The sequence below is a fragment of the Bactrocera tryoni genome, chromosome 4, assembly GCF_016617805.1.
Source record: "Bactrocera tryoni isolate S06 chromosome 4, CSIRO_BtryS06_freeze2, whole genome shotgun sequence".
In the NCBI taxonomy this organism is placed as follows: domain Eukaryota; kingdom Metazoa; phylum Arthropoda; class Insecta; order Diptera; family Tephritidae; genus Bactrocera; species Bactrocera tryoni.
Genome location: NC_052502.1, coordinates 39967259 through 39986880, shown reverse-complemented (window position 1 = coordinate 39986880; position 19622 = coordinate 39967259). Strand labels below are relative to the sequence as shown.

General features: G+C 37.2%; 1 pseudogene; it reads right to left on the bottom strand.

Moving 5' to 3' along the window:
* Positions 1-12752: 12752 nt before the first annotated feature.
* On the bottom strand, positions 12753-15582 carry LOC120773850 (annotated as a pseudogene).
* Between the last annotated feature and the right edge of the window lie 4040 nt (positions 15583-19622).

The window sequence follows — 19622 nt, the reverse complement described above, 5'->3', positions numbered from 1 at the left end:
CGGCATTTACTTTTACAATGGTATCAAACAGCTGGGCATTGGTACCTTCCCAATTTATGGACCGGACATAATAGTCCTTATTACGTTTGCAGTAGTCATCTTTTATGCAAAGCTGTTGCTTCCTTTTCATTGGGGGTGGATTCTAAGTGGCGGGTCCAAAACCCAGCGCATAATCTCGGTAAGGGAGTAGTATTAAGTTTTATAAACATTTATATAGCGAGCCACTTGTTTCAAGATCGAGGCCCGCACCTCTGGTGAACAGACGCTGCAATTAGACTTCAGCGAATCCTTATACCGAATATGCGAATATGTCGCAGTGGCTTCGCTAAAGCTTCCTCTCTTTTAGCCGTGACCGGCTACCGTGGCTACCACATCTTACAAAACGGTTATTACTTACGTTTCCAGGGTGCACGGCGAGGGCGCAAGAGTGGGAATTGTTTATAGTCCTACGACTGTAGCTGCTTAGTCAGAAGCATGGCTACGCCCCACTACACTCTACACACAACTTGGAAAAGTCGAGAAAATAATTTGAGATCGATCGACCTCGATCAAACCAACAAATCTACAATATGAAATTAAAAATCTTGTTAAAGAACTATCCATATCACATATAATATAAATATTAATACTTTTGATTTGCACCAAAAGACATTTTTCGTTTCAAAGGTAATTCGCATAAACTTCTTCTTCTTCTTAATTGGCGTAGACACCGCTTACGCGATTATAGCCGAGTTAACAACAGCGCGCCAGTCGTTTCTTCTTTTCGCTACGTAGCGCCAATTGGATATTCCAAGCGAAGCCAGGTCCTTCTCCACTTGGTCCTTCCAACGTAGTGGAGATCTTCCTCTTCCTCTGCTTCCCCCGGCGGGTACTGCGTCGAATACTTTCAGAGCTGGAGTGTTTTCGTCCATCCGGACAACATGACCTAGCCAGCGTAGCCGCTGTCTTTTAATTCGCTGAGCTATGTCGATGTCGTCGTATATATGTATATTACAGCTCATCGTTTCATCGAATGCGGTATTCGCCGTGGCCAATGCGCAAAGGACCATAAATCTTTCGCAGAACTTTTCTCTCGAAAACTCGCAACGTCGACTCATCCGTTGTTGACATCGTCCAAGACTCTGCACCATATAGCAGGACGGGAATTATGGGTGACTTATAGAGTTTGGTTTATGTTCTTCGAGAGAGGACTTTGCTTCTCCATTGCCTACTCAGTCCGAAGTAACACCTGTTGGCAAGAGTTATTCTGCGTTGGATTTCTAGGCTGACATTGTTGGTGGTGTTTACGATGGTTCCAAGATAGACGAAATTATCTACAACTTCAAAGTTATGACTGTCAACAGTGACGTGAGTGCCAAGTCGCGAGCGCGACGACTGTTCGCATAAACTACTCAGAAATAATGTCGTCAATGGTAGTCTACCTATGGATATGAATAAGAACGTGAAACATCTGTACCTGATTTATTATCTCCAAATGAACTCATGGATTTAATATGGAATAGGTGTTGTTACATATTTTTCAAGTAATAAATATTGCATTGCCAATAGATAGATATGAATTCTCTTTAATACTGGTATGTCTACCTTCTCATCTCTGTGGCCACAAAGGCAACTGAGTTCGAATGCGTCAAAATTTCTGAAACAAGGAGTTGAAGACATCGGCTGACATAAAAACAATTGTAATTAAATCAGTGTACAATCAAATCACTAAATAAGCGCAAGTATCAGCCCTTTTCATTAAGTGAACAACATGAATATCCGTGTTTGCTTGGGTGTGTTCACCAGACACATTTGATAATGATAAAGTGTAGATGAGTCTCTGTACGCATTGTGTTTTTAATTTCAAAGGTCGTTAAACAAACAAACTGAAGTGGAACCAGCAAAAAAGCCAAATCAAATCAGTTTAAGCTAACGGCGGTTCTTGGCGTACGTCGAACGTACGACCAGCTCCTGTCCACCCTCCCTTCGGCGGCGTGAAAAAGCCATGCCTTCATCAAGGCCACTAGCGTTAGGGGACAGTTAGGCGATAAAACTACCCTCAAATTAACTCTAAGCTAGTCAATATTCTATTGTATGCTCCCAAAGGTACCAGCAACTGTGCTGCAGAGCACTGAATGAGTAAATTCCACAAATCGTATTTAAAAAAGAAAATAAATAAAAAATTTAACAAGCAAAGAGAAAAAAGTGTCCAATTTTTTTCTGATTTTTCCGGGTCACATTTTTTACACATATTCACTGTGAACGTCAGCTGCCATTTGCGCATATGTACATAATGAGGCAGTTAATCAGTTGTTTGCGTTAATTTTCATGAAATTGTAACGTTTTCTTACAGTTTTTGCATTTTTTAGGACTTTTAAACATTTTACTAATTTACAATTTTAAAGTGGAAATAATTACAGTCAAACATAAATATACTGATGCACCTTCATAAGTCATTACAGAAAAAAGTGTCCGGGTACAAATTTTGTTGTGTGATGGTGGCGTTCAAATTCACCGGACACGTGCGAACGCAGAGGATTCTCACCCCATTTTTGCTGTCGGAGACTAAACTTAAACTAATGATCGGGTTAATAGGGTGATTGATTAACAATTTTTTGTTTATTTAACGTGTCGAATCAGTGGAAGATTTGTATTGCCATCTGAATCAAAGGTCGTGAGAATAATTGGGAACGGATTTTCGAATTTAATTGAGCTAAGTTCATTCTGTGTCTAAAATTGTTTGAGCTTTGATAATATGTAGGTAATATGTAGATAGGAAACACTCTTAGAAAGCAAAATTATAACCTTAAGGGGGTATTCTGGTTTAGAAACCCGAATTTTGGGTAGTTTTTTTGACGCGATAAAAAAAAATCAAAAATTATTTTGACTATCCATGTTTTTACATTCTTTTTATTGATATTCTAAGAATACAAAACATAAATAATATAAGAAAAAAAATTAAATTAAAAAAACTGCAAGTAGATGATGATGAAACAATGGCTTGTCCTGGTGTGCAGGATATAAATCCTTTCCGTGACCTAAAATGGAAATTTATGCGAAATCCGTGAAGAGTAAAAGTGTAGTTATCGCACTACGAAACCTTTTTGAAAAAAAAAAATTTATAATACAAAATGGTGGAGGTTGGAAAAAAAAGTTTTGTATTTTCCCTGTTTTTTTGTGGTTCTTTCGAAAGCTCTTCGTAGTGCGATACTATAATATACAAGAAAGCTCTGTGTAAAATTTTATGTGAATCGGTTGAGTAGAACTTGAGGTATCATGCACACCGTTTCTAGAAAAGTAGTTATGAAAAAAAGGAGTTTAAAGTTTGAGAAAGGCTGCGAAAAGGTTTTGTCAGCGCGTCACAAAATGAGCTGTAACTCGGAAAACAATTTGAATTTAGAAAATTCCTCTTAGCCACATTTTCTTGAGGGGTTATACTATAAAAATATGCAAAAAAAATGTTTTTTTTTCGAATTTCTAAACCAGAATACCCCCTTAAGAGGAAAAAAAGTTTCTGCATTTAGCGTATGAGAGGCCACAAGTTGTAAAATGAAAAAAATATTACGCACTAAAATTTCCGGGCTAAAAACAAGTCATGTAATATTTGACAAGTGAATTCAGAAAATAAATAAAAAATATAAAATAAAATAAATAAAAAAATAAACTTAAACAAATTTTGAAAAAAAAGTAAACTTTAAATTAAAAAAGAATGTTTACAAAAAAGTCGTGTGATATTCATACCATTTATTTGGAAATCAGAATTTAAGAGTATTCGATTCTGAATCAAGTTCAGGGCTTTTAATAAAAATTTTATTTTCATTGTTAATTTCCACTTTCGATTATTTATAAAAAGCGTGGATACATACAATGGAAACTTTTAAAAAGTTAAAATCGTGTATTTCGAAAATATATTCTGGTAAAGAGCAGCTAAATATTATATGTACGATTTTAAGAACATTATTTACTTGTAAGAACGGAATTGGTATATATGTAGGTGATGAAGTAATTCAATAAGCAATCTCATGCATTTTCGGTACCAAAATGCAGTATGCCGATATCTTGTATTTGTTTTATATTTGAAATTGATATTGAATGTTTGAATTTAACATTGAATATGTACCACAGTGTATTCAACAAAGCTATATAAGTACTACTGTGATCAAATTGAAAGGTGAAATTTGCCCATTTCATCTCCTTCATAGTAATCCCCTCCCGCTGCAATACACTTATGCCAACGAATTTTCCATTCATCGTAGCACTTGGAAAAATCCTCTGTCATGATGGCCATCAGAGCCCTTCTTCGATTCAGCTTTTATATCCTCAATTGAGTCAAAACGGTTGCGTGGTTGTGTCCCGATTTCATAAATTTATAAACTCTAGTATAATAAAGTCAAGATAATTCATCTGATTTGGCTGGAATTGATTGACAGATATGCCTATTGTCAATTTTTGTAAACCGATCGCATTCACCTTTAATAGTTTTCAACTTTTCACACAATTTTATGAATGCTAGAGAGAAATGTTTTCACCAAGTTTGATGGATATACTTATATATTCATAACGCCACTTGTTAACAACCTAAATTTCCTATTTATCAGAAGATGGTGGTTTCCTTCTTGTTCTCTTTAAGAGTGGGAAGTAATTTTAATGATTAGTCTTCTTTTATTTCATTCAACTTAAAATGTAGTTCACACATTATCGATGATAAACCACATACTTTTTCCCATTTATATCTTTGCGATTTGTCAGTTGGAGCATAAATCATTGGTAAATAGCTTCTATGAGTTGTTTGCACAAGCAATAAGTATTCGCCATTTTCTTTTTTTTTTAAATATTGTTCTTCGTTTGAAATTTGTATACTTTTTCAAAATTTTAATTTTAGGTAAATGTAAGAGTTAAGTCAATAACAATATACAATGCATCACAAAAATAAGTATGCACTGTGTTTATCCGGTTTGTCGTGAGAAAAAATGCCTAAGAACTAACAATATCCAATTTATTTCATATTTTAATTAAAAGTAATAGCAAAAAACAGCAAAGAAATTAATAATTTATTAAATTAGAGAAAAAAATGTTTAAATAGCTAAAAATTATGTCACTAAAGTATGTACCTGTATGCACTAAGTATACAATCCGAAAAAAAGTTCCAACGGGTTTATTTTTGTGCTTTGATGGTCGGTTAATATCTATTTTGTTAGATAGTCTTTGGATTTTTTAATTGAAGGAATCTTGGCCCATTCTTCGATTAAAGCTATTTTTAAAGTTTTTTTCTGGTTATTTGGTGTCTTCTGATTTGTCTCTCTAAATAATCCCACAAATGTTCGATAGGTTGCACATCAGGAAATTGGGCTGGTGTTTTAATTGTTGAGTTTCTTGTAAAGTAGTGTATTTTGGAACATTGTCGTGTTGGAAAACTAGTGATTCTTCAAATCCTAATTTGACGTCACCTTCGGCTTAATTCGCTTTTAAATTATTAAGATAATCACATTTGTTCGTTGTATACTCAATGAATACAGTTGCTGCCATATACCCCATACTATGAGCGACCCACCACCATGTTTTACCGCGGTAGTCATATTCTGTGGATCAAGCTCTGTATTTACTTTTCTCCACGGTGAATCAGCACCATCTTCTTCTTCTTTGTTGGCGTAGACACCGCTTCCCCGAGCTTACAACAGTGCGAAGTCGTTTCGCAATTTGACGCCAATTGGAGATACCAAGTGTAGCTAGGTCCCTCTCCAACTGATCTCTCCAACGAAGTGAAAGTCTTCCTCTTCCTCTGCTTTCCCCGGATGAACGATTCGGACGACATGACCTAGCCAGCATAGCCGCTGTCTCTTAATTCGCAGAACTACGCCATTGTTATCGTATAACTCATACCGCTCATCTTTCCATCGAATTCGATATTCTCCGTTGCCAATGCGCAAAGGACTCAGCGCCATGCCATCGTACAAAATGGTGAAGCTTAGATTGAGAACATCTTTTGTAAAACATCTTTAGAATTTTGGTGTATATGATCCTATTTTGCTCGGATTTTGATTTGGTCAATACATTTAACGACCTAAGGATTCAACGCTTGGACTGGAAAGGCGAGTCCCTATTTAAACTCTATCGAGTACTTATGGCACAAGTAAAAATCTACTGATTAAGATTTTAGAACTGCTTTGGTACGATCCCGTTATAAGGAAATCAATTGAGGTCTTACTAAATTCCACGCCTTTAAAGCAGAGAATCCTGATAATCACAATGAGAATTTCCTGATATCCAAAATTAGTTGCAATATTGAGCATGGCCTCCGCGTGGTGCATTCTGGGTAACGCGAAATGACCTGCGGCCTCCTGGGCCTTTGCCAACAACATGAATAGTAAAAATGACAAAAAGTTTAATAAAGAGGAGGGAGAAATCAGTTCGGAACGGACCTCGGTTAAACTGTACGTTCTCTCGAGGGGGGTAAGTGGTCAAAGTCTCTCTCTCCTGCACCGTCCCGCCTTTACTAGACTAAAGCTGAAACTACCCGATAATATTACCTCCGGCGAACCGGAGTTAATAGGTACCACACTGGACCGGCGTTCCAAGCAAGCTGTTCATGTGAGATCCCTCTTAGGATCGACCTCCTAACCTAATCTAGCCCATATACCCAATAGAAAAAAATGTCGAGATTCGGGCTGACTTTATGCCACATATATCGCGTTAATATGTGATTTCTCTTATTGAAATCGAGAGAGTGTGTTTTTCTAATAATAATGTATCTTTGTAGCTAAAATATGTTCTTTAGTATACTAGTGTAATGTTAAAGGTTAATGCAACAAGGCCAGATCGAATAGCTTCTGTATAGTGATTCCCGAATATATGTACATATGTATTATATTGAATTTAGCCTATAGCAATAAGACTCAATGAACCTATACAGCTATACCTATACAGTGACATATAATTTAACTTAATAAAATAGCAAATTAAGTTGTTAGCAATTTGATCGAACAACGAATATTGAATTATTATGCAACATTTTGTATTCTAAAGTTTAGCCAACACCTGAAAGTATTTCCAAGGCTTTGATCCTTGCAAGTTGTAAGAGTATGATATGTTCGGGTACACCCGAAGTTAGCTCATCCTTACTTATTTTTTCTTTATTTTTATTTTATATGGATTAATGTTTCCCCTTTTTTAACTTTCTTTATAAATATATCCATTCTTACTTTTAACTCTATAAAATACGATTCCATCCAAAAGACGAGAGTTCAATCCTTGTTTGTTTTTATTTGAAATACTACATCTGCCATGTTTTAAATGCGAATATTTCAATGAATTTATTTTTCATTTATTTCTACGTATGCATCTATGTATGTATATGTGTGAGTGGAACAATAGTACCAAACTGTGATTTGCATCAGCTCCCCTTCAAAGGAAAGAAAGTGATAGTAGCGTAATGAACTCAACATGAGTGGATGATGTACATATTTTTATTTATTGCACCCATGAGACTTGGCCACTTACCGCCAGCGCTTCAAAAGCTAATCTCCGATACACTATTGTGCTCTTTCATTTACCGGGGATGTTTAAATTGTAAATTTGGCCTAAGCCTGTATGCAAACGATATATAGAAAATGTAATGAGAGCTTGGCTTGTGAATGAGAAGTGGACGTCTAAAGCCGAGCCGAGCGCAAAGCTGGTTTCGAAGAGCCCAAAAAATACAATTAATTAAGGAATGTTTTGTGAGAAGAAGAAAAATAGTGCACTACACCTCGATAATCTAAGAAAACTGTCAACGTAATCTTGTTTTTTTTTGCACTTTGTATACTTCAGAACGACAAGCATATAATAAACAATATTGTTTATATCCATGTGACATTGGGCACAGAGTCAGTGATAGTTATAGCACCCAGAGAAATAATATTTCGACGAATGGATATTCGCACGAGATTTAAAATAAAAAGTCTTACTATTCCACAGTACAACAGCTAATCTGGGGGGTTGTTACAAGTTAGCGAAATCTAGTCACCCAGACTCTAAAAAAACTGCTCTCTTCTTCTTAATTGGTCGTAGATCACCGCTTACGCGATTTATAGCCGAGTTAACAACAGCGCGCCAGTCGTTTCTTCTTTTCGCTACGTGGCGCCAATTGGATATTCCAAGCGAAGCCAGGTCCTTCTCCACTGTTGGTCCTTCCAACGGAGTGGAGGTCTTCCTCTTCCTCTGCTTCCCCGGGCGGGTACGTCGGAATACTTTCAGAGCTGGAGTGTTTTCGTCCATCCCGGACAACATGACTAGCCAGCGTAGCCGTGTTCTTTACTTTCAGTAGTATAAATGATCAGGATGAAGAGACGAGTTGAAATCCGGGTGACTAACTGCCTGGATGAGTAAAAATACCATCTCGAGTATAAACTATTATTTATTTTGCATGTGTAGTTACTGCCACTTTTAGGGGTTTTTAACAGTACCGTTATATGAATTTCATCAATTTTTACAGTGTCCGTAGAGATACTTAAAGGATTTGTACTGAGCGAATTTGGTTATTGCAGCTTAAGTTGTTTAGGAAATATATACTTTAAACCAATTAAAGGGCGGGGCCACCCTAGCGACTATTTCAAAAATTTTAAACTCACAGGTACTTATTGTTACTGCGATCCCTTGTGTCAAATTTCTTAGTTGAATATCTTAATTTAGTGCTTGGTTATGACTCTTTATAGGTTTTCGCATAATGACGTTTTGTGGACGTGACAGTGGCCTGACAACGCCCATCTATGAACTCGTTCTCTTTTTTTTGCCAAGACACGCGTATACCAATTTTAGTTACTATATCTTAATTTTTTCCAAGTTTCAGGTAGACAGACTGCCCTGCGGTTTCAACTCATCTGGTCATCTTGATCATTTATATACAATATAAATATATAGCCCTATATTTCTCTCGATTAGTTTTAGGTGATACAAACTACCGTTAGGTTATTATACTCTGTAGCAACATGTTGCAAGAGTATAAAAATCAGAAGCATGTAATTATACCGTAGATATAGTACGGAAGGTTTGTATGTGATTCAGCATAAAAAACAGTGGGCGTGGTAGTGTACACATTTAGGTGAAAGATCATATACCCACTAATCTAATTGTCTAATTAGAACCATTGTAAGCACTTCCATATGCCGCTTGTACATAATAAAATAAAAATTCAATCTTCTTGGTAACTTAAAACCCAGACGACACCTACGTGTACTGTAGTTTTGTGCTGAAAATGAATGAAATCGGTTCACGAATTAATCCAACCGACATAAGTATATCTAAAAAATATATTGCATCCCTATTCCGGTGAACTGAACCAATATACCCAATATAACGATTGCCACCATTCTGGTGGCTTGTTATGAAGTTTTGCTAACAGTATATGTGTACATACATAGGTACATACGGAGCAAACGTCAGATACCCAATTATTAGCTGAAGTTAGCTTATCACTATGCTCTCAGGATAACACTCACAATTACTTACACTGAGACACCTCACGAATCGCCCAAAGAATTCCTTACAAAGCTAACCGGACGGGCGAAAATTTTTGCCATACATTTTTTATGTGAACTGCGGCGTGTGGGAAGAGTGAAACAGATATGTGTGCCAATAAGGATTGCAATGATAATTGTAGTATATTGTATTAATATTCGCCTCAATTACTTAACATTGTTAGTGCAATTATGGACACTGAGTAGACGGTGGTAGAAGTCGTTCGATGTAATTTTTCTGTTTTGCCTGCCAATTTGTGTGAAATGACAGAGAATACCTTCATGCATACATGCCAGTGTACTGTCACATATGACTTGTTCCGCCAAACCGTGTCATACGCACATACATATGTATGTATGTATATCTACATGCAATTCTGCCTACCTATTTGATTGTCATGATAGGGTAGTTATTTAAAATTGTTTCTTAATATGACATATCAATTTGGCAGCAGTCACAGTTGCGCTGACGATTGGCTGAAGAGTTATATAAAAGTATTAAACAACCATACAGGGTGACCGTAAAACAGCTAGCAATTTTAACTCGAAATATTTTTTCGAGCTTTACTCGCGAGTCGTTAGTAATGTTTAAACCTTCCTATATCGTTTCTAAAGCAGCTCTACAACCCCGCAGTTTGGAATTTACCAACCATCTCCGATTAAATGTGTTATAGATGAAGAAAAGAAAGAAGAAGAATGTGAAAATTGTCACTACAGCATGAAATATTTTAAGCGATCAAAACAAACATATTGGTCTACAACTTTGTTTCCGCCGTTTTTTTGTAAATTTAAGGCTTTATTGTATATTTTACAAAAATTGTATTCAAAATATTGGCCGTCGCTAGCTACTACTTTTGACCATCTTTCTGGCAGCATGCGTATTCCGTGACGAAAGAACTTCTCATCTTTCGAGTCGATCCAAGTATCAATCCAATTTTTGACTTCTTCATAAGAACTGAAGTGCTCGTTAGCTAGAACGTGTGCCATCGATCGGAACAAGTGGTAGTCAGACGGCGCAACGTCTGGAGAATACGGCGGGTGGGGTAAGATCTCCCATTTCAGCGTCTCACAAATATTTTTTGACCACCTTTGCGACGTGAGGCCGAGCATTGTCATGCTGGAGAATGACTTTATCGTGTCTTTACTCGTACTGTGGCCGTTTTTCTTTTAGTGCTCGGCTCAAACGCATAAATTGCGTTCGGTATCGATCTCATGTGATGGTTTCACTAGGCTTTAGCAGCTCATAATATATCACCCCCAGCTGGTCCCACCAAATGCAGAGCATGACCTTGGCGCCGTGAATGTTTGCCGTCGACGTGGAGTCATGTCCAGGCTTTCCCCATGATTTTCTTCGCTTAGGATTAACGTAGTGGACCCATTTTTCGTCGCCAGTTACAATGCGATGTAAAAATCCCTTTCGGTTGTGCCTTTGAAGCAGCTGTTCACACGCAAAGAAGCGCCGTTCGATATCTCTTGGTTTCAAGTTGTAAGGAACCCAGTTTCCTTGTTTCTGAATCGTCACCATGGCTTTGAGGCGTTTTGATACGGCTTGCTGTGTCACTTGCAACGATTCGGCCAATTCTTCTTGGGTTTGAAACGCATCTTGGTCGAGTAATGCTTCCAATTCAGCATCTTCGAAAATCTTCTCCCTTCCAACACCATGCCGGTCTTCGACTTCATAATCACCATTCTTAAAACGTTCAAACCATTCGCAACATGTCCTTTCACTTAGGACAGCCTCACCGTACGTATCCGAAAGCATTCGTTGAGCCTCAGCCGCAATTTTCTTGGAATTAAAAAAGAAAAAATTTCCCGCAAATGTCGAGATTTCGGCTCAAAAAGTGACATTTTCAGTTAAGAATAAGTTTGGGATGCAAACAGAACTCTACAAATATTTTGTTGGGTTAGTGTTGACACAAATGTCCAAGATCGATTTAATCGACCAGTGCTTGACCCTAGAGATATCTATTGGAAAACGGCGGAAGCAAAGTTGTAGACCAATAAATAAATGATAGTTATGAAGATAAGAATTTAGTCGTCGATATCTGCCTGCGCCTACATCCTGTCTGTCTGTGCAAGTGATAAAATTTGAAGGGAAAAAGGATGTGGAAGGATTTGAAATTTCCATATGATAAATTTTGTCTACAAATTGTCGCAATAACTTCGTTCTTTTTAAGTCCCATATAACGTAACGAGCGTTCAAATATTATGCAACACTTTATAAAAGCTTGAGTTTGTAGCGTCTCGCTAACAAACTATGCAGTCAAGGAAGTACTGCATATAACATTTGTGAGCACCCTGTTTGCGTGATGCAAAAACGAATACACATGAGCCTGGTTGGAGATACGGCTTCACGATAACTAAACATCGCATGCAGCTCAGCCACATCAAAAACAATTTGCCTCGCAATTGTAGGTAATTTACCGCAGAACTATTTAATATTGAATTTGAGGCACTTGTTTGCGCACAATTTGAACACGACTCTGTTATTTAAACGATCACTGGGTCTTATATTTGCTTGCACAGAGATTTACATAGATATCAGATAAATAAATGCTTAACAACCCATGTTACTTAAAAAGTTAAATATATGTACAAATACCTGTAATGAGATGTAATATTGATTCTCTAAAGAAAGCTACAACTGAAATGTTTCGAAGAAAATAAAAACGTTGAAGGAGAAACGAATTTTGGCCTAGGTCAGCGCATTCAGCCTTCTATGTCCACTTCCGAGAAGATTTCAACCGCATACATTAATTTAAAACATGCGATAAGGCTCTACGGTCTTATAGCATCTGTCTGTTCACTACTTGTCTTAGTAGGGAGCGAAACTTCCTTCTGGGAACCTTCATATCTTCTATATTTTCTTCGATACATTATAAAAGAAGAGCTGTGCACTAAGTTCCCAGTTTCATTGCTACAAGATTTGCTCTACCCTGATACATGGTATCGGTTTCATCAAAAGTTATCTTTGCAATATAAGTATGTATGTATATTGCATTGGTGTTTAGATCAGAGAGGGAAACAATACACCAATTGTATTCTTAAAGAAACCAACAGAATTTGTATCCACAGATTTATAAAGTACTAGGAGACGTCGTCGAAGAACCCTCGATCCATGGTTTTAAATACTACTTTACAGTAGTCGTTGTATGGCGTTCCTAGTCTACTAGAATGTCTGCCAATTATACAGTGACCTGTTATCACCTCTACCAGATTGAATCATTCCTTTTAAATTTTAAAAGTCGGCATGTGTGTGCCCATGTTCCTTTCCTGCCACGTTTAACCGCAGTTTAGCAAATCTGTACAAGCAGCTAGAGGTATGTAAATTCCCTCTTTTTCGGAGTCTAATTGTAGAGTGGTGCCTGTTCTGGCTAGTTCATCTGCTTCACAGTTCCCAGGGATATCACTATTTTCTGGAACCCATTGCAGGTTGATCGTGAAGTAGGATGCTACATCCACCAAGAGATCAAGGCATTCCTTTACTATCTTAGACGAGGCCCTTTGAGACTTTAGTGATCTCACAGCCGCCTGACTATCTGTACACGTATATGAAAATATTCCTTCTTGTTGTTAGCACACTGCTTGTCAACACTAGAATGCTTTCCAATCGCTGTGATCTGCGATTGGAAGATACTGCAGTATCTGGAATACTGAAGGCGATTTTGTTATCAAGTTTTGCACAGAATACATCACCTTCCACTTTGTTTCCTAGTTTGGAATCATCTGTATAGATGCTTATTCCTGTGCCGCTGTCCACCTCGTCCCTTTCTCATTCTTCTCTTAAAGGGAAGACAATGTTAGGGAATGTATTTAAATTCAGGTCTATAGGATTTCAAAAATCAGTACTACTGGGAAGAGGAGGGAACTTTTTAAGAATCATAGAATGCCCCTTCTTACTGACGACTAACAGGGAACACTCCCTCAGTCTAGGATCTGACTTCGCAGCCATTTATTTACAAAACAACTCTGTTGGCAGTAAGTGTTGAGAAGTATAGTCTAAGAGCCAGTCAGGCAGGCTGCATGTATTTTACCAAAGTTGATATTTTGCTGAAAGTCTCTCCTTACATGACATTGGGAACCACTAAGCGCAGGAAAGGTAGCTATGGCGTCAAAAAGGTACAAAAATTAGAAGGATTTCGAAAGTATTTTAGCAAAGCTGTCGTTTGGTCATATTAAAGAGTAAAATGAATGCAACGCCCAAAATTAATGACAGACCATTTTGTTAGTTATTACCTTGCGGCAGACGTTTTGAAAAAAAAAATTTAGAAAATCTCCGCATACTCCCCAAATAATGGTTATGTTCAAAACTACTAAAAGTGTGCTAACTCAATAAATGAAAGCGCTGACGAACTAAATTTTGCACGCCAAATGACATAAAAAAACGTTTAGCAAGGGGCGTGGCGCTGCTCATGTTTCGGTGAAAACTCATATATCGGGGCCTGCTTTTCGAATTTCAAATTTTACATGTATTATTATCATGACATTCTTATGTTACAGTATGAAAATAGGCGAAATGGGAGTACAAACACTCCTTCTTTCCATATAACACAACTGTATTCCTTCTAACATATTTTGAGTTAAGTCAGCACTTCCCAAACATCGAGATTCAACATGTTTATTCAACAAAGTAAAGTCTCATCTTTCCTTTATTCAAAAATACTGTATTGGAATTACATTCCGCGAAAGCATGAAAACCAATCAAAGTCTTTGTCAATGATCTGCCTTCAATTTAGGTGGTGTCAATAAACCTTTCATGGCTTCCGGACCCAGTAATCATCCAAATATGAGGCGATTTTTTAAGCATTATTATTACGATATCTATGTCAGAGCCTCTAATAATAATATTGCACGAATTTGAGATACTGTAAACATGCTAAAGGACAATAAAGATCATCTCCAATTCTCGATTTAACTCATTTATCCGTCATTTTGTAAAAATAGCAGTCACGAAAGTTCAGATATACTAATTTAGTGCCAAGCAACGGAATAACTTCGCAGCTAGTCAATGTATTTAAAAAAAAAAATTATTAAAGCTTCCTTAAATTGCATATTTTTTGACTCCTTAGAGAAATCTTTCGTCTCACTTGCCAGGTTCCGAAATTTTATATCTCATTTAATCAGCTTTATACCAGAAATATCTTTCATTCTTCTTCTTAATTGGCGTAGACACCGCTTACGCGATTATAGCCGAGTTAACAACAGCGCGCCAGTCGTTTCTTCTTTTCGCTACGTGGCGCCAATTGGATATTCCAAGCGTAGCCAGGTCCTTCTCCACTTGGTCCTTCCAACGGAGTGGAGGTCTTCCTCCTCCTCTGCTTCCCCCGGCGGGTACAGCGTCGAATACTTTCAGAGCTGGAGTGTTTTCGTCCATCCGGACAACATGACCTAGCCAGCGTAGCCGCTGTCTTTTAATTCGCTGAACTATGTCAATGTCGTCGTATATCTCGTACAGCTCATCGTTCCATCGAATGCGGTATTCGCCGTGGCTAACGCGAAAAGGACCATAAATCTTTCGCAGAACTTTTCTCTCGAAAACTCGCAACGTCGACTCATCAGTTGTTGACATCGTCCAAGCCTCTGCACCGTCCTGCTATATGGTGCATGGAATTATGAGTTTGGTTTTTGTTTGTCGAGAGAGACTTTGGGATGTTTTAGACCCAAGGTCTACACCAACTCCCTTCATATTCAGCGCTTAACCATGTATTTTTATAAAACTTTTCCAATAAATTTCATTACGAGTAAAACATTATTTTATAAAGAATATATTGGGGCAGAAAAAGGTCTTGGCTGCTATACTTGGAAACATATTTTTCAGGAATTTTATATATACAGGTAGAATATCGAAATTCCTTATGTGTAGAATATATGAGTCGAGATAATTCATTGACCAATTTCACACATTTTCGGCATTAAGAGATTTGTTTAATTTTCAAAACGTCTACCACGAGTATTAACTGACAAAATGGTCTGCCATTAATTTGGGCATTGCATTCATTGTGCTCTTTAATATGACCAAACGGCAGCTTTGTTAAAATACTTTCGAAACACTTCTAAATTTAGTAATTACTTGTATGACCTTAGTGACGCCATAGCTACCTTCGCTGGACATAGTGGCTCCAGACTTCAAGTATGTAAGATAGGAGAATCTTTTAGCAAAATATCCAAAGGCTTCCTACATATATATTTAACACATGCTTATGATTTCAAATATAATTTATAATAAATTGTGCCATTAACACGACTTTCTTTTATATACAATATATAGATGACAAAATCGCCGGTGTTTTATACAAGAAATAAATAAATATTAATTTAGTTTAATTTTAATTGTTGTTATTTTATTTTAGCGATGAATCGTTATCGACGATATTGCTTAATTCTTTCGATAGCATATCGATAATCCATAGATATATGGATATCGTTTTATAAACACCTTTTGCATTCTTGCTTCTGTTCAGTAGAAAAGTTAATATAATTTAATGAATAATTGACTTTACCTTAAACAATAAAAAATACATATTGTCATTATCACGTTTTTAACATGATGCAAAACTCGAACAAACCAACCAACCAACAGATATTCCAGACCTCCCCTCGCCCCCTACAAATTGCCTCTGAGTACGACACTATATAATTCACATCCGTGTTTTATACAAAAAGTTAACATAATTTTGATAGTTAAGTTTGTATGGAATTATCTGATATCGACGGTTCCGATAAATGGGTAGCCTCTTTGGAGAAAGTGGCATCTTCGAAATTTCAGGTCGATGTCTCAAAAACTGAGGCCTAGTTAGCGTAGGTTCAAACAGACAAACGGATATGGCAAAATCAACCCACCTCATCACACTAATCACTTGTACATATGTATATATATATGACATTTTATAGGGTCTCCGATATATTCTTATCGGGGTTATAAACTTCCTGGAATTCTGCTCTTGAAACTTTTCGAATAACCAAAAAACCGTTTATATTCGAATAGTTGTTCTGCTGCGAGTATTTGAATGGAATGAATAGAAACTGCTACATGTTCAATATACATATATTGGCCGCGATCAGAGATCACGATATTTATTGAAAGTGTACAATACAATATTGATGAATTGCGATCCAAAATATTTAAATATCGAATTTAGACGACTTACAACTATCCGGGTGCTGTTTCTCGGAATTGGCACAAAAACAGCAATAACGCAAATGTCAGGTGACACTGCATATGTACGCCCAACTCTTTTTTTAAAAGGATTTGAAGTTACACGGTTGAAAAAAAAAATTTTTGTAAAAACTTTTAATCTAGTGTATAAGGTGCGTTTCAAAGTAAACAGGAGCGCCCCCTGGTGGCGCCCTCTATTCGTCAACTGGTGCATTAGAATCTGCTATCTTTATCGATTGTCCAGTGAGAATTTCATGATATTTCATTGATTGGAAGTGAAGTTATTGCGTTTTAAGTGTCAGTGTTTGTGTTATCAGTGCGAAAATGAGCTTCGAACAAAAAGCCAACATTAAATTTTGTTTCAAAATTGGTAAAACTTTTACCGAAACTTTTCAATTGATGAAACAAGTTTATGGCGATGATTGCCTATCCCGTTGCAGAGTGCACGAGTGGTTTCAACGTTTTCAAAGTGGTCGTAAGGACATAAATGACGATCAACATATGGGCCTATCAAAACCCGTGATCACTGGAAATTCCATCGAAACTGTACGTGAATTCCTCAAAAATTTGTTCCACACATATTGACTGACGACCAAAAATTTATCAGAATCCAACATTCGAAGGACATCATTAAAGAGCTCAAAAAGGACAAAAACTTCCTTTACAATATTGTGACTGGTGACGAAACGTGGTGTTTCCAATATGATAACAAAACGAAACGCCAAAATGCTGAATGGAAGGCACCGGACGGCCCAAAAAAATCGCGCATGGAGAAGTCAAAAATGAAGACATTGCTGATTTGTTTTTATGATTCCAAGGGTATTGTCCACAAAGAATTTGTTCCACCCGGCCATAACGTTAATGCGGTATTCTACCTTTGAGTTTTTAAGCGTTTGGTGCGCCTTGTTCAACGTGTTCAGCCCGAATATCGCGAAGATGAAAGTTGGCGTTTGTTGCCCGATAATGCGCCGTCTCATCGATCAACGCTTGTGACCGATTATTTGACCAAAAATCACATTTTAACCATTAACCACTCCCCGTATTCAGCTGATCTCCCATCTTTCTTTTCGGAAAAATGCATTTGCCCATGAAAGGAACGCGTTATGAAGACGCGGAGGCCATTCAAAAGGCTTGCACCGGCATACTGGCGGCCATGCCATCCAACGAGCTAAAGCACTCGTTCGACATACTTTTGAAGCAGAAGGAGACTATTTTGAATAAAATAAATTGATTTTGCCGAAAAAACCGTTTGTTCTGTTTTTTCTTTAAGTCCTGTTTACTTCGGAACGCACATTGTATAATTGAGGATGATGGAAAAGCTTAGTTTATAATCTTCTTCTTCTTTATTGGCGTGGACACCGCTTGCGCGATTATAGCCGAGATAACAGAAGCGCGCCAAGCGAAGCCAGGTCCTTATCCACCTGGTCCTTCCAACGCAGTGGAGGTCTTCCTCTTTCTCTGCTTCCCCCGGCGGATACTGCGTCGAATACTTTCAGAGCTGGAGTGCTTTCGTCCATTCGGACAACATGACCTAGCCAGCGTAGCCGCTGTCTTTTAATTTGCTGAACTATGTCAATGTCGTCATATACATACATACATACATATCTCATAGAGCTCATCGTTCCATCGAATTCAATTTTCGCTGTGGCCAACGCGCAAAGGACCATAAATCTTTCGCAGAACTTTTCTCTCAAAAACTAGCAACGTCGACTCATCTGCTGTTGTCATCGTCCAAGCCTCTGCACCATATAGCAGGCCGGGAATAATGAGTGACTTATAGAGTTTATTTTTGTTCGCCGAGGAAGGACTTTACTTCTCAATTGACTTCTCAGTTCGAAGTAGCACCTGTTGGCAAGAGTTATCCTGCGTTGGATTTCCAGGCTGACATTGTTGGTGGTGTGTCTACCATAGTATATACTGAGATGTCTACGCCAGTTAGGAAGAAGAATAATGCAAACTTTGCTCTATTATATATTTTTAATGATTTTATGGAATCATGAAATACATATGTAGGTAAATTTTAATATACATACATACATACTTATATTCTAAGTATATGCTTTGATACCAAATATATACCGATCATCTATAAATTATATGCCGAGTGGGTTGCGCATAGAAAATAAACGAATCTGCAGGCGTACATTTCTTTACATTGAAATTGCTCAATTCTGCTATTTTTGAGTCTCCTGCTGCAAAAATCTGGTGAAACACGCTTAAAATCTGTCTGTGGTGAAATTCCCTCATCTCTGCCGAGTACCCCTTCTCCGTGATAAACGTTCTCTGTCTATGATATACGTTCTCTGAATATACGTTATCTGGAGATATTTCTCATTTGGGCGCCTAAAAGCATGCGAATGTTTTACATGGAAACATCTGCTTTAGTTTAACCAGAGAACGTATATTTACGTTCTCTGGTTTAACTTTAAAAAACGTATATAGGTAACTAATTTGCTCATATAAACATTAACGGATAAACCGTGTGATATTTCAAAACTCCATTAAATATATATTGTTTTATATTTATATTTAAATGTACGGAAATTTTATTGCATATTAAAATTGTGGAATTTTATTTTAAGCGACACTGTAAATTCAAAAGCTCTTTAACAGGCTGTGATGGAAATATTACCGAAGCGTCATAAACAAAGAAAATAGTTAGTTGACTAAGCACCTATACACATACATATATAGATTAAATTGAAATTTGACACCCGAATTTTTGCATCTTTTACGGAAGCTAGCCATTGGCCGAAGACTCGAAATCCTTGTTGCAGGACGAATCCATAACCGCCACATGACCACAGCGAAACTATTAATAGCGTTTATATGTCGTGATCTTAGATTTACCCAGATATCAGTTACTTAACACAAATAGTATTGAAATCTCTTACTTTCTAAACATTTTCTTCGCAATTCCCCAATAAAAGCTAACAACTCCATAATAACTAAAGTGCTTAGTATCGATAAAATCTATGTTGCAGGTAAACTAAGGA